The sequence below is a fragment of the Pan troglodytes genome, chromosome 16, assembly GCF_028858775.2.
Source record: "Pan troglodytes isolate AG18354 chromosome 16, NHGRI_mPanTro3-v2.0_pri, whole genome shotgun sequence".
Classification (NCBI taxonomy): domain Eukaryota; kingdom Metazoa; phylum Chordata; class Mammalia; order Primates; family Hominidae; genus Pan; species Pan troglodytes.
The window spans coordinates 69,535,122-69,553,291 of NC_072414.2; positions in this window are offsets into that span (position 1 = coordinate 69,535,122).

Consider the following 18,170-nt stretch of genomic DNA (forward strand, 5'->3'; position numbering starts at 1 on the left):
CAACTCTTGAGGCCCCAGCAGCTCTGTCTTGCTGGCTTGTGCCCAGGGGTCGGCAGGGGGCGGTGGGGGGGGGGGTGCACGGCGTACTTCCCTGGGCTTGATTCAGGGCATGGGGGCAGTCACCGTAAGATGTTGATTGTGTTGCCTTTGAGCTTCTGATGTTTCTGAAGGTGAAGCACTGATTTGTTTGGAAAGTGTGTCCTCTGCTTGCTGAAGGGACAGAGCCATTTTCCTCCTTTCCCTGGACTGGGCCAGGCCAGGCCTGTTGGGAACTGGCCTTGGGCTTGTGCCAGACTCTGAGGGGGATTAAGGCAATAGCACACTTGTTACGAGGAGTGAGGAGCGACTCAGCCCAGGGCAGCTTTCCCTGCCTGCCAAGGGTGCAGGGGCAGGAGGGGTGAGGGGGCCTGGATCGGGGACACCTACTCTCTGCTCACCTGTGCCTGGGTTCTCCAACACTCTGGGGAGAGGGCCAGGGCTGCCTCCAGCTTGACTCCCTCTTCTCCCCTACAGAGACCCCCAAGTCTCGGAGCGGCATCTGCTAGGGACAGGGAGAGAAGAGTGAGCAGGGGATGGGTTTGCGAGGGACTCGGCCTCCTCCTGCCTGCTCCCCCATCCCCCTTACGTGCCTAGACCCCCAAAGCCAGATTTTCCAGGCTCTAACTCCTGTGCGCTCCCCTTCCCAGAAACCCCCAAAGGCGGCAGGGAATGCACCTGTCACCTTACATTCTACCCTGAGGGTTTTCTCCCACAGCTCCCCTGCTTGAGTGAGTTCAGAGTGCCCTGAAAGCAGGAATCCCAACTTCTCCTTTCCCAGAGCATTTTAACAGAACACAGGGTGCTACTCTCTACAGCTGCATTGTCTAATAGGGGAGCCACCCATATTAGACACATGTGGCTATGGAGCACTTAAAATATGCCTCATCCGAATCCAGATGGGCGATGAACATAAAATGCACAAATACGCCTGTAAACCCAGCACTTTGGGAGGCCAAGGCAGGCGGATCACCTGAGGTCAGGAGTTCGAAACCAGCCTGGCCAACGTGGTAGAACCTCATCTCTACTAAAAATACAAAAATTAGCTGGGCATGGTGGCGGGCGCCTGTAATCCCAGCTACTCCGGAGGCTGAGGCAGGAGAATCGCTTGAACCCAGGAGGTGGAGATTGCAGTGAGCCGAGATTGCACCACTGCACTCCAGCCTGGGTGACAGAGCAAGACTCCATCTCAAAAACAAACAAACAAACAAACAAAAAACCACAAATACGTCCTGGATCTCAGAAGCGCAGAACAATCAAACACATAAAAGATCTCATTAATAATATTTAATACCTATTGTTGAAACGATGATAGTTTGGATATACTGGGTTAAGTGAAATATATTTTAAAATTCATTGCACTTCTTTTTTAAATGTGGTTACTAGAAAGTTTAGCTTCCATATGTGCCTTTTGTGTGTGGCTCATGTTATATTTCTCTGGGCCTGTGTTGGTCTAAGGGCAGAGTTTCAGACTTCCCTGAACGCAGTGCTGCCTGCAGGATCACTGGGACCTTTTGGTGTTGATCCTGTGAACCCCAGCAGAGTTTCTGCCTGTTTCCTGAGAGCAAGTTCTGGGGTGTGTGGAGGCCACGCGGCAGGTGTGGCAGAGTTGCCGGAGGAGGGGCTTGAGGGCTCTGCCCGCTCCTGGTGAGGGGGTGTCAAGGAGCCTGTGCCCTCCAAGGCAGCCCTTAGCGAGGTCCCAACATACTAGGGCCCTTGTGCATAATGGCTCTGGAGCAAGCAGATCCAGAGTTCAAGTCCTAGTTCCACTGCCAACTAGCAGGTGGCCCTTGGTGCTCTGTGCCTCAGTTTCCTCCTGTTAAACTGCAGTTAATAGTAGTGCCTCCCTCACGGGGTTGTTGTGAGGATCAGATGGGTTAATGCATGTAGAGAAGTCAGAACGCCTCTGGCACACAGCAAGCGTTCAGCACACATAGCTGGCGGCGTTGGTGAGCTTGTCTGGGTCACTCTAAGGAGGGAGGAGATAGGAGGTGGTGGCTGGGGAAGGCAGGCTTGAGTCTCAGTGTTTCCCGTTCACATGAGTGCGACCAGAGCCCCGGTGGCCCAGGGTCGGCGGGGGGATCCAGTGAGCATGTGTCTTCTCCTGGGAAGCTGAGCGGAAGACTGGAGTCCTGTGCTGGCCTGGCCGGCGGGAGAAGGTGACCTTGAGGCCCGGCAGGCGGAGGCTGGCCAGGCTGGTGAGGGGCTAATAGCTGGAGGACCCAGGAGCCTCGGCTCTGCCAGACCCTCTGAAAGCCTGGTCTTAGCACTGCTGGAAATTCTTAAGCTGGGATTTCAGTTTAATTACATATTGATTAAATGGAACAAAGGCATGGGGGCTCCAGGGAGCAGGCTCGGTGAGCGCCTGATGGAATTTCAATCCTGCTTTTTCCCTGCCTCCCACTCGCTTAGAGCCTCGGAACTGTCCCTGCTGGGGAGGCCCGGACTCTGCATGAGCTCTGCGGGCATCACAGGCCCTGTCTTGAACAGAGGCGCAGCCGGTGGCCCTTGGCCACACAGAGCTGGGTTTGCTTGCCTGCCTCAGTGCCTAGCACACCCATCCACCTACCATCCCAAACCCAGATCAGGCCTGGAGAAAAGCCCATGACCTGGCCAAGGTCATGTCCAAGGTCAGAGGCAGATCTGGGACTTGTGCCCAAAGACAGTCCAATTCAACAAGTATTTATCGAGTGCCTACTCTGCACAGGTTTTGCTCTAGGCACTGGGAAGTGAGTCAGCTGTGGTCCCTGTCCTTTTTCATGGAACCCTCGAGCTGACTGGGGGACCAGGATGGTCTTCCTGAGGAAATGACATGAGGCTTAGGGGACAAGAGAAGGTAGCCAAGTAAAGGCAGGGAGGGAGGCAGAGGATGGGAAAAGCATTCCAAGGAGATGGAACAGCATGTGTGAAGACTCAGAGGCAAAGGGGGGCACTTTGGTGGGCCAGAGGAGGCTGGATCAGGGAGACTTAGGCAGGGAGTGGTGGGGTGGAGCTGGAGGCATGAGGCGAACCCATCACCAGGGGCATACAGTGGACACAGTGGGCATCACAACATCCTCCCTGGCCTTCCCCCAACAATGCAGTTTGGAAAACTGACCTCTGATCATGGGAGGCCATGTTGCCAAATTGGTGATTCTATTCCCTAACCAGTGATTGGTTCAGGAATAGGCATGTGACCCAATTCTGGCCAATGATAGGTAAGGAGGAATTACATCTTTGAGCTGCTGAATCAACCAGCCCTGAGGCCCACCTACTCAAGCATTCGTGTTTTGTGAGCCAATACGTTTCTTTATGGTGTAAGCCAGTAGCACCTGGACATTTTGTTACTTGCAGCCCAAAGCTTCCTGACTGATGCATCTGTGTAGACTGTGGTGAGGACTTTGGACTTCACCTTAAGAGCAATGGGGAACCATTGAAGAATTTTAACATGAAAATATTTCTTTGAAAAAAATATCACTCTAGTCCGGATGTGGTGGCTCATGCCTGTAATCCCAGCACTTTGGGAGGCTGAGGCAGGTGGATTACTTGAGCTCAGGAGTTTAAGACCAGCCTGGCCAACGTGGTGAAACCCCATCTCTACAAAAAACACAAAAATTAGCCAGGCATGGTGGCAGGCGCCTGTAATCCCAGCTACTCAGGAGGCTGAGGCAGGAGAATCGCTTGAGCCCAGGAGGCAGAGGTTGCAGTGAGCCGAGATCACACCACTGCACTCCAGCCTGGGTGACGGGATTGAACCCCTGTCTCAAAACCAAACCAAACCAAACAAAAATATTGCTCCAGGCCGGGCGCGGTGTCTCACGCCTGTAATCCCGGCACTTTGGGAGGCCGAGGTGCGTGGATCACGAGGTCAGGAGATCGAGACCATCCTGGCTAACACGGTGAAACCCCGTGTCTACTAAAAATACAAAAAATTAGCTGGGCATGGCAGCGTGTGCCTGTAGTCCCAGCTACTTGGGAGGCTGAGGCAGGAGAATGGCGTGAACCCAGGAGGTGGAGCTTGCAGTGAGCTGAGATTGCACCATCATACTCCAGCCTGGGCGACAGAGCGAGGCTCCGTCTCAAAAAACAAAACAAAACAAAAAAACCAAAAATATTGCTCCAGTGATGAGTGTACTCAATACCACCAAACTGTACACTTAAAAGTGGTTGAGCTAGTACATTGCACGTTGTGTGTATTTTACTACCATAAAAAAATTGAGAAAAAATATATCACTCCTGGTGCGAAGTCAAGAAGGAGGAAGGGGTGAAATCAGAGACACCAGCTGAGAGGAAGGGGCTGCCTAGCAGGGCAGTGAGCTCCCACTGAGGGGTGAATAAGTAGAGGCTGGACGGGCATCTGTCAAGGGGCTGGAAAGACATCCCATGCCCTGGGCAGGGCCTGCGCGGGATGCCATCTGTCAGTTCTCGTCCACTATAAGGTTCCACAGTGTGCAGACTTTCCTCCTGCTTCCCTGGGAATTACAAGATCCTTGGCCCTGAATGAAGTTCCCAGACCAAGGGGGCCACCCAGGAGTCAAAGTGACTCTTAAACAACACTCCCTATCCCCCTTCCTTATTTTCCCTCACAGCAGTTACCAATTTCACATATTTGGTGTATTTTACTTACTTATCTTGTTTATTATCTATTCCTCCTATGAAACCTGTGTTGTCCGCTATTGTAGCCACTGGCCACATGTTTGATCACTTGAAATGTTGCTAGTCCCAGTGACGATATGCCGTAAGTATAAAATACTTTTGATAAATCTTCAAAATCTGGTTGTGATTTAGTACAAAAAAGTAAAATATCTTAATTTAAAAATATTACATACATGTTGAGGTGATAATATTATAGATATATTGGTTTAAATAAATGATTTTACAAAAATTAATTCTCCTATTTAATTTTGCTTTTTTAATGTGGCTACTAGAAATTTAAAATTAAATACGTGGCTAGCATTATTTTTCTAATGGACAGCATTGCTCTAGACCAGGGGTTGGCAAACTGTGGGCCAGCTTCACACAGCAGCCTGTTTTTGTGCAGCCCACAAACTAAGAATAGTTATTACATTCTTCTTTTTTTTTTGGAACAGAGTCTTGCTCTTCTGCCCAGGCTGGAGTGCAGTGGTAGGATCATGGCTCACTGCAACCTCAGCCTCCTGGGCTCAAACAATCCTCTCACCTCAGCCTCCTGAGTAGCTAGGACTACAGATGCCCACCGTCATGCCTGGCTAATTTTTTTTTATTTTTAGTAGAGATGGGGCCTCAGTATGTTGCCTAGGCTGGTCTTGAACCCCTGGGCTCAAGCAATTCCCCCGCCTTGGCCTTTCAAAGTGCTGGGATTACAGGCATAAGCCACCATGCCCAGCTAATTACTACATTCTTAAATGGTCGTAAGAAAACAAACAAAGATAAATATGCAACCAAGGCAGTATGTAGCCTACAAAGCCTAAAATATTTACTATCCGGCACTTTACAAAAAATATATACCACTTCTATGTGAGATTGCAAGATCGACAAAGGCAGGAAATTTGTCAGTTTTGTTCTTCAAGATGTCCCCAATGCCTACAGCAGTAAGTGCACTGCTGGGCACACAGTAGGTATTCAATAAACATTCAATGAATGAATGAATGAATGAATGAATGCATTGCCAAACCTTGCATGGCTGCCTTTTGTTCCTGCCCTAGCTGCTGCCTCCCCAGCCGGCCTGGCTGAGTCCCGAGAGCAGAGATGTGCCTTTTCCTGTGAGCCCTGCCACACAGTTGAACATTGGGTAGAGCCCATGGGCCAGGGGCAGAGGCAGGAACACACTCAGGGCAGCGTGCTGCCTCCTCCCATCCTTCTAGAGGCCAAAGCCACCACAGTCCATTCCTGTTGCCAAGAGCCTTGGGGGTAGGGGAAGTAGACAGGAATTCACCACTCCTTAAACCAGAGAAGTCCAGAGTCCTCTGAGGGACAGGGCTCTTGATGTTCAGAGGGAATCAGCCTCGGCCTGGGGAGGCTGGGATTTGGGTGGTTTATTCTTCAGCGTCCAGTTCTTCTCCAGGGAGTCTCTCAGTGACAGGAAAAGTGACTCAGAACCCCAGAGCCAGGCCTAGTGGACACTAGGTTCTGCCTGTCCCATGGAGGGTGCTGTGGCTTTGACAGATTAGAAGTCAGGACTTGGCCATCATGACTACATGCTTTAAAAAATATGAGTTTTCTTTTTTTGTTTTGGGTTTTTTAAGGCGGTGGGGGGCTACTTTGTGTTTAGGTTTTACATCCTTTGCAATAAAGTTCCACCCATCCAGCTTGTGCAGTGAAAAAGAGGGAAAGGACTTCAGTGGCTTCGCCTTGTCTATACATGGGCCAGAGAGAAAAAAGGAAGAGGGCTGGGTGCAGTGGCTCACACCTGTGGTCCCAGTACTTTGGGAGGCCGAGGTGGAAGGATCACCTGAGGTCAGTAGTTGAGACCAGCCTGGCCAACATGGCAAAATCCCGTCTCTACTAAAAATACAAAAATTACCTGGGCATGGTGGTGGGCATCTGTAATCCCAGCTACTCCAGAGGCTGAGGCAGGAGAATGGCTTGAACCCAGGAGGCATAGGCTGCAGTGAGCCGAGATCATCCCATGGCACTCTAGCCTAAGGGATAGAGTGAGACTCTGTCTCAAAAAAAAAAGAAAAAAAAAAAAAGAAAGAAAGAGAAAATGTGTTTCTCTTGCTGGGCATCAGAAATAATGGTGCTGGGCACCAAGAGGTGCTCCAACCACGGGTGGGGTATTGATCCCTCCCACAAGGGAGGCTTGCTCATGTGGGACGCTGTGTGATTTTGTGAGCAGTGCAGACTTTGCAATCAGACCCCCTCATAAGGGGAGATCACTTAATCTTTTGGGCCTCAGTTTCCTCCTCTGCAGAATGGCTTAGGGTGAGGGTCAGAAGTAGTGGGTGAGCGAACTGCCTGGCAGATAAAAGACCCTCAAAAATGGCCATTGTCATTGATTATTTAGGAGATAATTCCCTCCCCAGGAACCAGAGAAGGGAGAGGCCTAGGCAGTTTCTATTTGCTTAGTACGGTCAAGAAGTTCTCTGTGGCCTGGAGAGGACCCAGTGCATCATGTCTTAGCACTTAGGGGTTGGGCGGTGATGGTTTAGGGGAGGAGGGTCATAGTACCCGCAAGAAAGACAGCAAGAGATTGAGAGAGTGAGCTGTTCTCCAGCCTGAAAGCCTCTGTTCCTCCCTCCCACCTCCTTTTGTCCTGGCTCAGAGCTCCTGAAATGTGGCAACAAGAGATTGGCAGCTTTCTTGTACTTCTTCCCCTCCCTCCCTCCCTTCCTCCCTCCAGTTTATTTATTGTTATATGGGCTGTAGTTAAGGAGGAAAAATCTGTAAAAATTAAGTGATTCTAAAGGTGCTGAGCAGGGACAGGGTGGGGGGTGGGGAGGGAGCTGGAGAGGGCTGTGCCCTTCCCTCTTGCTGAAAACCTTTTGGAGAAAGGGTGCCAGAAGGAGCACCTGGAACTACCCCCCATTGCCTGTTCTGGAAGCCCAGCTGAAGAAAGCGCCTACTGTGCACCAAGCCCTGGAGTGAGACAGACCTGGGCTCTGGCTTCACGCAGCGGGTGGGCAGCCTGGTGGGCGAGGCAGACACCGAAATAGGCAAGAACTCTATTGCAGATGACAGAGGGAAGCAGGATCCCTGCTCCGGACCCCTGTTCTCTTCTTGGCTTGCTGAAGAACAAGCTTTCCTGGGCAACTGCTCATGGCGAAACTGGAGATTCTTTCAAATTTTTCCAAAACATAACTTCCCTTATGAGTGGTTCTCTTGGGTGGGAAACAGACCCCAGGTTGGAGGCAGACCGCAGCGCACAGTAGGCGCTTTCCCCAGCTGGACTTTCAGAACGGGCAATGGAGGGTAGTTCCAGGTGCTCCTTCTGGCGTCCTTTCTCCAAAGGGTTTTTGGCAAGAAGAAAGCGCACAGACCCCTCCAGCCTCCCTCCCTGAGCAGACCACCTAAGCCAGGCTGGGGTGGGGACGCGTCAGGGAAGCCATCCTGGAGGAGGTAACTGTGTCACAGGGGTTTGAAGTCTGCTCAGGAGTTTAGCGGTCTGGGGGCAGGGTGAGGGAGAAAGAAATGAATTTCCTGTTAGAGGGAACAATGTGTGTGAGGGCTGGAGACACACTGGCGCCTGGTGCATCCTGCTGGCTGTGTGAGCACATGAATCTGTATGTGGGGCGGAGGGGCCTAGGGAGATGGAAAGGAGCTGGGTCAGGAGGCCTTGAATGCTGACCTCAGCAGCCTGCAGATGATGAGAAGCCATCTGAGGGGGACATTTATGCCCTGATTTACAGGGGAGGGCCCTGAGGCTCAGAAAGGTGAAGGCCTTGCCCAAGTTTCCCAGACTGTGGGTTGGGCCTGGAGGACAGGCGCCGACCTCTGCCTGTCTCTGATACCAGTGTTAATGACTCTAATTCACTTTGGTCCATTAACAAGTCTTTATTGAGCAGAAGCAGGCGCCAGGAGTGCGTGGGTGTGAGGTGCCATGTGGGCGTCCCAGAGCCCTGCTCCCAGAAAAGATGGCCATCTGAGCCTCCCTGGACAGCCACTGGGAGGCTGAGATACGGCCCCCTGCCCCCATCTCCACCCTTGGGCTGAAGTGCTCCCAGATGTCGTCCTAGGCTAGTGAAGCCTTCATTCAGGGAGTAAATAGCAGACAAGGAGGTGGGCGGTCACTGCAATCGCTTGTGATCTAGCTGCAGCCTGGACCCTCTTGGGGTCCAACCTCGGCCTTTGGGGATGTGGTGCAGGGATGTGCAGCAGGACTGGCCCAGTGGACACAAGCATCGCTTCCCACCTGGAGGAAGGGTGCAGGTGTGGCCAGAGAAGGAAAGGAGTTAACCTGGCATCTGGCTACCCCCCTTTTAGCTTCCACTGGAGGCTGGGATGGGACTGGGGGTGGGTTGCTAGTGAGCTGCTGGTAAGAGGGAAGCCTGAGGCCCAGGAACAGGGCGGACAGTGGGAGTCCTAGAGCACAGGAGGGCCCCTGTGATGAGGAGGTGCTAGCTGGAAAGTTCCACCTAGCTCAGCTTAGAATAGGAATAACCACGCATATGCACAAGACCTCATGACTGTGCATGCTAGGAAGAAGCCCAGAGGCTCCACGGGGCTGGCTCAACTATGCTTGGGACAAGACAGGGTCCCCAGCCCTACCACCCCTGTGGCCCTAGAACCCTGGCTTATACAGCTGACAGCTGTTGAAGGAGCAGGAACCCCAGTTCCTGCCTTGGTTCTGCTCCTGTCTCTGCTGTAACTCTGAGCAAATCACTGGCCTGCATTAGGCCTCTACTTTCTCATCTGTACAATGGTGATAAATCGCTGCCTAAACTGCCTCCAGGGGTTGTGCTGAAGGTCAAAGCCAGGCAACAATCATTACTTGGATTGGATTCCCCTGGAAAGTTTAAGGGGCTTTAAGAGGCAGGGGTTGCCCAGGTTCCCAAAGAAGCATTCCTACAACATGAACCCTTTTCACAGATGCAAAAACTACGGCCCAGAAAGGTGGAGATGCTTGACCAAGGTCACACTAGTGGATTGTAAGCCTGTGGCCTGGTCCTTGCCCTAGTTGACGTTAGTACCCTGGACAGGACCGCTTCTCCCCAGCCTGGTACCTATGTCATTCCCATCCCTTCGCCAGGGCTTTTCTGAGCCATTTGTTTTTATGTCTGTACGTCGGGCGGCCCGCGAGCAAGGCTGGCGTCGGCCTGTGAGTATAAAAGTGACAAGAGGTGCTGGCGGAGTGTGGAAACTGTCAGCAGAGCAGCCGCCTGTGAAATTAACATGATATCGAAAGCGTCAATGTTTATTTACTGGAAATATCTGGACAGGATGCAAAGCAGGCCTGCAGCTGCTGCCTAGGGGCTGAGGGTGAGGGTCACCCCTGCCCATCCCTCCTCGCCAGCCACTAGGCACTGCTGGCAGAACCAGCTGACCCCCTGGCTGAGACCCCCACCCTCTTCTTGACTTGCTGAAGAACAAGCTCTCATGGAGGAAGTGGGGCTTCATTGAAATCTGTCCAAAGTAACGTCCCTCATGTCCCAGAGTTCCAGCGATGGTGTCCAGGAGCTAGTGAATAAGGTGGAGCCTTTCTGAGGCCCATAGTCTCTGGCGCCTCCAGGGTAGAAGTCACTACCCCCAGAGCTTACTATGCTAGTCATTGCTTCCCTCTCTCCAGCCGGGAAGGCAGCTAGTTCTCCACGGCAGCCCTCCCCCAGCCCCAGCTGATTGGGCCAGGCTGAGGCCACTTGACTCAACTCAGCCAATCAGAGTGCGTCTCATGGGAATTTGCAATCAGGGCACAGAGATTAGGTTAGCTGCAGGGAGCTGAAACACAAGGTGTGTTGGCTCCCGGCAGGGGCTGCCATTTTGGGGTAGTCAAGCTCAGCTAAGCTCAAGTTGATAAATGAAGGAGAAGAGGGGACAAGGAGGAGAAGGGAACAGATATTCAGAGGGAAGAGAGAGGAGAGACTCTGCAGCTCCAGGTGGAGATAGACACAGATAGGTGGTTTTCAGTTTGGGAGAGGGAGGCCTGGCAGTTCATTCTGCAACTGTGCTTCCTAAAATTTCTCTGTAACCTTATATTCAAAGGGCACTTTGTTTGAGAAGGACAGAAATCCACTGAAACTGGCCTTAAGACAGAGACTGACACCAGGACTGAGGTGACCAGAAATAGACCCTCAGATAAGATGTAGAGTTAGCTGGGAAACAATGAAGGGGGGAGTCTGTGATCCGTGGTATGTGATAGCAAAGCCGCTAATTATGCCGTGCCCCATAGGTGTTGGGTCCTAGACCTCGGGACCTGCTGGAAGCCAGACTCAGGGGACCACAGAGAAAAGCAGAATCAGCGACTCCCCCTAGCCTGGCTCTGCCCCTCCTCACATCCTCTGTGACCTGCAGACTTGGCTCTCGGTAGCCCCCAGGCTCACCTTTCCCAGCCCCGCTGCAGAGAAAAACTCATAGTGACATGCTCCGGTTCCAAGTTCAACTATCCTAGGGAAGGGCTCTGTTTAGCAGCACTTGAGGCAGGTGCCAATTCCTTGTCCACGCATAGCAACAAGGAGATGTGGGTGTGATTGACCCAGCTTGGGTCAGGTTCCCTCCCCTAGACCAGGCCATGTCCAGGGTAGTGGGTTTCATAAGAAGACAGCAGTTTCTATTCATGTTGTATGATTTGGGGTGGCAGGGCAAGGAACACCTCACATAAACAGGGGCCCTTCTGTGCAGACACACACAAAAATGTCCACTCTTCTTTGGCACAGACATCTGGGGAGGTCAGGCCTGCTCCTACCACCTATTGCTCTCAGAAAAAGCGGAAGGGCCTGGTTGGCCTCTGTTGATGACAAGTGTGTAGTGTTGGCTAAAAACTTAGCATCCTCCCTGTTCGGCTACCCAGAAGTTTTCATTGCACTTGGGCTGACTTCCTCCCATGATCTTATGGCAGGTGTGTTGATAGGTAAAGCTACCACTTAGCCCAGTGTTCCCCAGCTTACTTGGTGACAAGACTCACCAGGGGTCCTTCTCAGACATTTTGATTCACAAGAGCTGGACTAGGTCTAGGAATCAGAATTCTGACTTTATCTTCGCTTGTGACTGGCCAGGAAACCCTGATTTAGGCCATGGAGGGTAAACCTCTCACCTGGCCTGAAATAAGACCAAACTAGAGGAATGAATGCCATTTGTGGCATGGACTCAGTTACCAGGAGGTCTTTAAAGCAGTGGTCTGTACCCTGGCTGCACCATAGAATCACCTGGGGAGATCTTGAAACGCTTATTACCCAGGCAGCACCCTGCACCAATGAAATCAGAATCTTCGGGAGTTAGATATCCGTATGTTTTAAAGCTCCCCTGGTGATTACAACATTCAGCCAGGATTGAGGACCACTGGTTTAGGGAAAGCCATCATTTTCACTCTACCCACACTCCTATTGCAAGATCCTGCCTCTCCCACAACGTGGAAAAGATGGCTTTCCCGACCTTCTGTCCTGCTTCAGCTAATTGGACCAAGGGTGGACACCCGACCTAATCCTGGCCCATTGTAGTTTCTCTTGGGAATTTGGAATTGAACACAGAGGCTAAGTTGCTCCAGGGAGCTGAGGCTGCCATCTTAGGGTAACTGTGCTCAGTTAGACACCTTGGGCAGAAGAGGAAGCCACTCCTTCTGCAGAGAGGGACAGGTGACCTGAGCCGATGTGCAGCCAGAAGCTGAGCCAAGGGGAGAGAGAGGGAGTGCATCCCCAACCCCCAGGCTGGCCTGGGCTTCCCTGAGACTCTATCCTTACAGAAACCTCCCTGTTAGAGGATGTCTTCAAACACTGTTCCTTGCAGTCAAATAGTTTTGGATACAGAACACTGAAAGCTAAAACTTGTCCCAGCCCAGAGCCCCACACTGCATTCCCTGGAGGGCCCAGCACAGGGCAGCAGCTGGCACCTATTGGGAACATCCACAAGTCAGGTGCTTTCCATGGGCATTGTGTACAAGTTTCCCAACAACGCTGTAAGGTGGGAATGATTGTCCCCTTTTGTAGAGAAGTGTGGTAATGTGCCCCGGGGTGTCTGGCTGGTTAGTGCAGAGCAGAGACATAAACCTGGGTATGCCAAATCACTTCCAATGGATCTCACTGGAAACCAATTATGCAAAACAGAGTAGAGTGGAGGTCCTGCTGCAGTAAGGGAGTAGGGGGCTGCTGCTTGCCTGTCCCCAGAGTGGGGACCAGGTGTGAGAGGAAGGCAGGGCTGCCCATTGAGGACAGCTCCACTTGGGCCCAGGCCCTGAGAGATGCTGCTGAAGAGGCAGGGCCCACAGTCCACACACACGGCGTGCTTGGAAGCTGAGACAGGAAGCTATGATTACTCACATTGTTACTGTCGCTGTCATCCAGGCTAAAGAGCACTTGGTGAACCACAGGGCCTGCTCCTCTGCCATCCGGCATGGTTTCTCATAATGCCAGGGACTGGTATCCCTGATCACAATTTTCAAATGTGTATTGCTTGAGTGATCCCCTCTTTGGAGTCTGTCTCCCTCTCAGACTGTGAGCTCCCTGAGGGCAGGAGCTTTGCCTACCTTGTTCCTCATAATATTCCCATGCCTAGCCAGTGACTAATGAAAGTAGGTGTTCAATGAATAAGTGGGAAGGAGGAAGGGAGACAGTGTTCCAGAGCAAGAATCATTACATCATCTTATAGATGGGGAAAGGAAAACTCAGGGAGGGGAAACTGATGGGGATCACAGAGAATGACAGCTGATCTGTGCTAGAACCTGGCCCAGAGCCAGGAGAAAGGAACCAGAGAGAAAAGTAGGAGTGAGATTCTAAGATGGGTGAGGTATGAGCAATCTGGGATAAATGTATAGATACAGACTGGGTGTGGAATGAAGGAGCGGTGAGGACACCCTCAGCAAAGCCCCTTCCTGCAGCTGAGACCACACTCTGGTGAGGAACAGCCTCCCATTCCAGTGGGAGCAGGAGGAATGGACAGTGATGGCTCTCTCTGAGGCCCGTAGCGGCAGTAGATGGGCCACGAGCTGGAGATTGCAAAAGGCCTGCAGGGTCTCAGCACAGGGCCTGTTAGAAATCATGCTTGCCCATAATATTCCTACAGAGAGAGACAGATAAGCTTGTCCATCTAATGTGGTCAAAGACAGTTATGACTGGTGGTCACCACAGACTCTAACTTTCTACCCCAATGAGACAAGTCTCCCTTTTGGACAGGGCACCTGGTGTTGGAATGGGTCTGGCTGTGTGGCAAGGACATGCCCTGCTTGCCCTTCACCGTGAGTCACCTGGTCTAGGGGCCCACGACCGTTCTGAATGTTCTGAATGAAGTCTGGGGACTGGAAGCTGAGTGAGGAATTCCCAAGTATAATAACAGTAGAAGCCAACATTTATTGGTCACTTGCTCTGCACCAGACACTGCGATGAGTGCTTTGCGGGAATGATCTCACTTACTCCTTACATGTTACGTGGGCAACTTGCCCAAAGTTACACAGCTGGTAGGTTGCAGAGCCAGGATTTGGACCCAGGTCATCTGGCTCCAGACCCCATGCTGTTAAAGCCGTGCACTTAGCTGCTTTGACCAGCCTCCACCTCAACATATGCCTTGTGTTTCAACATGATCAAAAACTCAAGGACTGGTAGTGCCTAGTCCCCATTTACACAGGCCCTAAACCAGGGGACTGATTTTGAATATGTGTGTGTGTGTGTGTGTGTGTGTGTGTCCTATGCCATGAGCTGCAGTTTGCCAGAAAAAAAGTGAGAGTGTGTGTATGTGTGCGTGTGTGTGAGATGGGGGAGAAAGGGTAGGGAACTTTCCGAGCAGAGGGAGGAACACATGGTGAGGCCTGGAGGGAAAGGAGCTTGGGCATCTGGGGAAGAGAAAGGAGGTCAATGTAATCTCTTCAGAATCCTGCGAAGGTGACAGGATTGAGTCACAGAGGCTTCCTGGAGGCTGAGCCAGGTCCCCTGGCAGCCACACAGTTCACCTCTGGCCAGGATGTGCACCTGTCCCCGGCCCATCCACAGGGAAGGGCATCTCTGGGATTCATTTTGGGCTCATTATCAGGCGCCTCTGAGGTACCCCTGCCACTCCTGCCCTCAGCCTAGCCCCATTCTAACCCTTTGAGGATGAGGGTCGAGGGCACAAGGGTCGCGAGTGGTGCGGGAGGTGGGACAGGGGTCCTGTGGCCACGCCCCTCCCTGGCCCCTCCCATCTCGTAGCCTGGCAGCTCCAGCTGGTCGCCTAGGAGACAGTGCCCGGCGCGCTCTCATTGGCCAGCCGAGGCTCCGAGGGCAGGAGCGAGGCTTCCGGGGGCTGCCCCGCTGCAAGTCCGTGTGTGTGTGTGTGTGTGTGTGTGTGTGTGTGTGTGTGTCTGTCTGTCTGTCTGTCTGTCTGAGGGGGAGGTGAGCACTGAGCCCAGGGGCCAGCCTGGCCGCGCTGTGATTCCAGGAAGGAGAGAGGCCGCGGCATGGAGACGGGCATGCGAGTGTGTCTGCGCCTCTGTGTGTGTGCAGGAGGGGCTGCTCTGTGGGTCTATGCATTCGTGTGAATGCAAGGGTGAGAGTGTCGCGTGTAAGTGTTCCAATGTAACAGCTATTTATCTGGTGTATATTGATGGTTTGTGCTTGTATGGGTGCCTGTGAAAAGGTTTTGTGTGGACCCGAATTGCTGCCTGGCTTTGTGGGAGAATATGTAAGGCTGTACATATGTGAGCTCCTCCGTGTGCCCACTTGTGCTTGCCTGCACACAAGGGGCATTGTGTGTGTGAGCATAGAGGTGTGCATACTCATCCTAAAGAACAAGCCTTGGCCTCTGTCTCCTCTGTTCCCACACCTCAAATCTTTCCTCCTTTGATTCTGAGATGTGTCCCTCTCATGCTCAAGCACCCACCATAGCTCCCCATTGCCTGGGTGGTGCGCTACAGAACACCCTGCCTCAGCTTCCCTAACCACCCACACTCATCCTACACTCCACATGAGCAGCAAGAGCCAGAAGGAGGGGGCAATTCTGTCTCTGGCACAGGGGAGTCTTCAAGGGCAAGGATGGAATATTCAAAGCAGATTTTCCTCATCCTAAGCCAGGGAACTGGAGCTAAGGGCCTGGGGACACTTGCAAAGCTAGTGCCTGCCTTTGATCTCCTCTCTCTACATGAATGGTTACTATCCCTTCACCCCCACTGCCTGTGGGACACTAGGCTCCATGGCTTCAGGGTGCTCCTGGGGTGTGGTCCTTGTCTTCCCGTAAAAGTGTCTGGAGAGCTTTCTATTGTGGGGGTGGGGCTGGAGGGCACAGCTGGGACCTGGGAACCCATCACAGGCTGTCCTGGCCCCTGCAGCTTTTTGCCTCCACACAGAACAATTCCCCATCTACCCCACACTTCCAGCAGCCCCTCCTGCCTCTGGATGACCCTGGGAGCCCATCAACCTTCCAGCATCCCTGTCCCTTCCAGCTGCCCTGCAGGAGAAAGGGAACAACTGTCCTCCTGGCTCCTGGCCAGCCAGGTGCCAGCCAGTGGTCAGGCAGTCCTGCTTCACGCTTCTGGCCGCAGGGCTTCGCCACAGTCCCTACTTCCCAGCTAGGGGCTCTGCCTGGACTCACCATGGGCAGAGGACCTTGTTATTCCCCAGAGACCGTCTTGTCTGGTTGGGATCTCAGAGCCCGTTGTACCCAACTCTGGCTGTACAGAGAGGGAAAGTGAGGCAGAGGGGTGAGGACTCCCCCCAGGTGGTAGACGTTGGCAGGCTGCCTGAGAAGGACACAGGAAGACTCCAGAAAGGTGACCTCTGGGTGGAGGGGAGTGACTGTTCTGATGGCAAGGATCCTGGGGGCTTTGGACATCCTGGCTCTGGACTGAGCTGCGCTTGGGAAATGGGCAAGAGGTGGTCCTGGGGTGGCCAGGGTGGGGCAGGCGGATGGGTCAGCAGACCCCTTGCTCTGTTCCAGGAGACTGCATGGCGTGGAGGGAGGGATTTATGGGCCCAGGTATAGGGCTGGGCCATAAAGGTCATTCTGCTAAAGAGGCTGTGACTCTGCCTCACTTTGGCAGTGGCATGGGGGCAGGGAAGTCAGATAGGGCACACCGCTGAGGCCTGGGGTGAACCCTGAAGCTGGAAGAATGTGAGATACCTAGTGTAGGCTTCTCCTAGGCCCTTGGGAGGGGTCAGTCCAGAGATGCTCAGGGTCTTATACAAGGTCACACCACCTCCTGGCACAGGGCTGTGGACAGAGCCCAGGAAAACAGATGCCTTGAAAGCTTCCCCCAGCCCCAGCTCTGGGTGCTGCGGAGGGGCAGCTGCATACCTCCTCCCATCCAGGTCTGCTCCCTGCGCCCTTGGAGTGTCCTGCAAGAGGGCTGGCAGTCAACGGGGGAACGAGGCTTTCCCGAGCCGGCTCTCTCCTCTTTACGACACCATATTTTTTAATGAGCTATGTAAATGTCTGCAAGTCAGACAGCAAAGGCAGGAAGTCAGAGCCTCCAGCTGCCGCCCCCGCCCCTGGGAATGGGTGGCCCCCTGGGGCCAGTCTGACCTTGTGTTTCCCATAGGAAGGTTTTCTGGATGCCATGGAAATGGCCACCTCCCAGTTCAGCTGAGTCAGAACTGGTGCTATTGCCGACTGACTTGTTTTGTGACCTTAGGCCTGTCACAAAATGCTGTACCTCAGTTTCCCCTCACTGTACCTCAGTTTCCTCATTTACAGAATGTGCGCACACAAGGGGCATTTTGTGGTTTCTGAGGCTCCATGGCTTAGCCATGCAACTTGGGCAGCGGCTGGGCCTCTCTGAGGTTTGTGGTTCTCATCAGCAGAATAGGGAGCCGGCCATGCTGACTGCTGCCTTTGGGCTGAGCTTGGACCGCAGGAACCAGGAGGGATGCATCACGGGCAGGGCCCGCCTATCCTCTCTCTTGCCTGGCTTTCTCTTTCTTCTGCCTCCAGCTTCCTCCTCCTCTGTTCCTCCGGAACATCCTGCCACCCCAGCCACAGGATTGGCTGTCTACGTGGCTGTGTCACAGTCCAGACCGGGAGTGAGGGGGCGTAGGCAGTGGGTGTACAGGGAGAGCCAGACCTTGGGTCCCTGCTGGGGTCACATATAGGGCATGGAGAGGCCTCCTGGGTTGGCCTGAAGGCTGGGGTAGGAAGGAGCTGGGGCTGAGCACTGGGGCATCCCTCAGTCTCCGTGGCCCCTTCTCAGACACCAGCACTGTCACTTGGCAGGATGACAGGGCCTGGGCTTGGGCCACAGGACGAGCCATAATAGGCTTAAGGGGAGACTGTAAATCCCTTTCCAGGCTGAGCAATCAGCTCCTTCAGGCAGGCAGAGGCTGGAGCTCCCGGGGGAGGGCCCTGTACTCCTAGGGATGTGTCATGTGGTTGCTGTTCTTAGACTCCTGCCCCATGGTCCCTAGTGGCCCAGCAGGGACCAGGCCAGGCCTAGAGTGCCAGTCCCTCAGAGCAGGCTGCGGGGCCTGGGTCTCAGGGCCCTACAGGGATGCCAGGTGGGTTGGGGGCCAGGATGGGGGAATTGACTGGCAGAAGCTTAGAGCACGCCCCCACCACCATGTGCTCACCCATCCAGGCTACAGCACACTCTCCTCCCCCAACTTCCACAAAGAAAGGAGGCCGTGCCTGCTTCA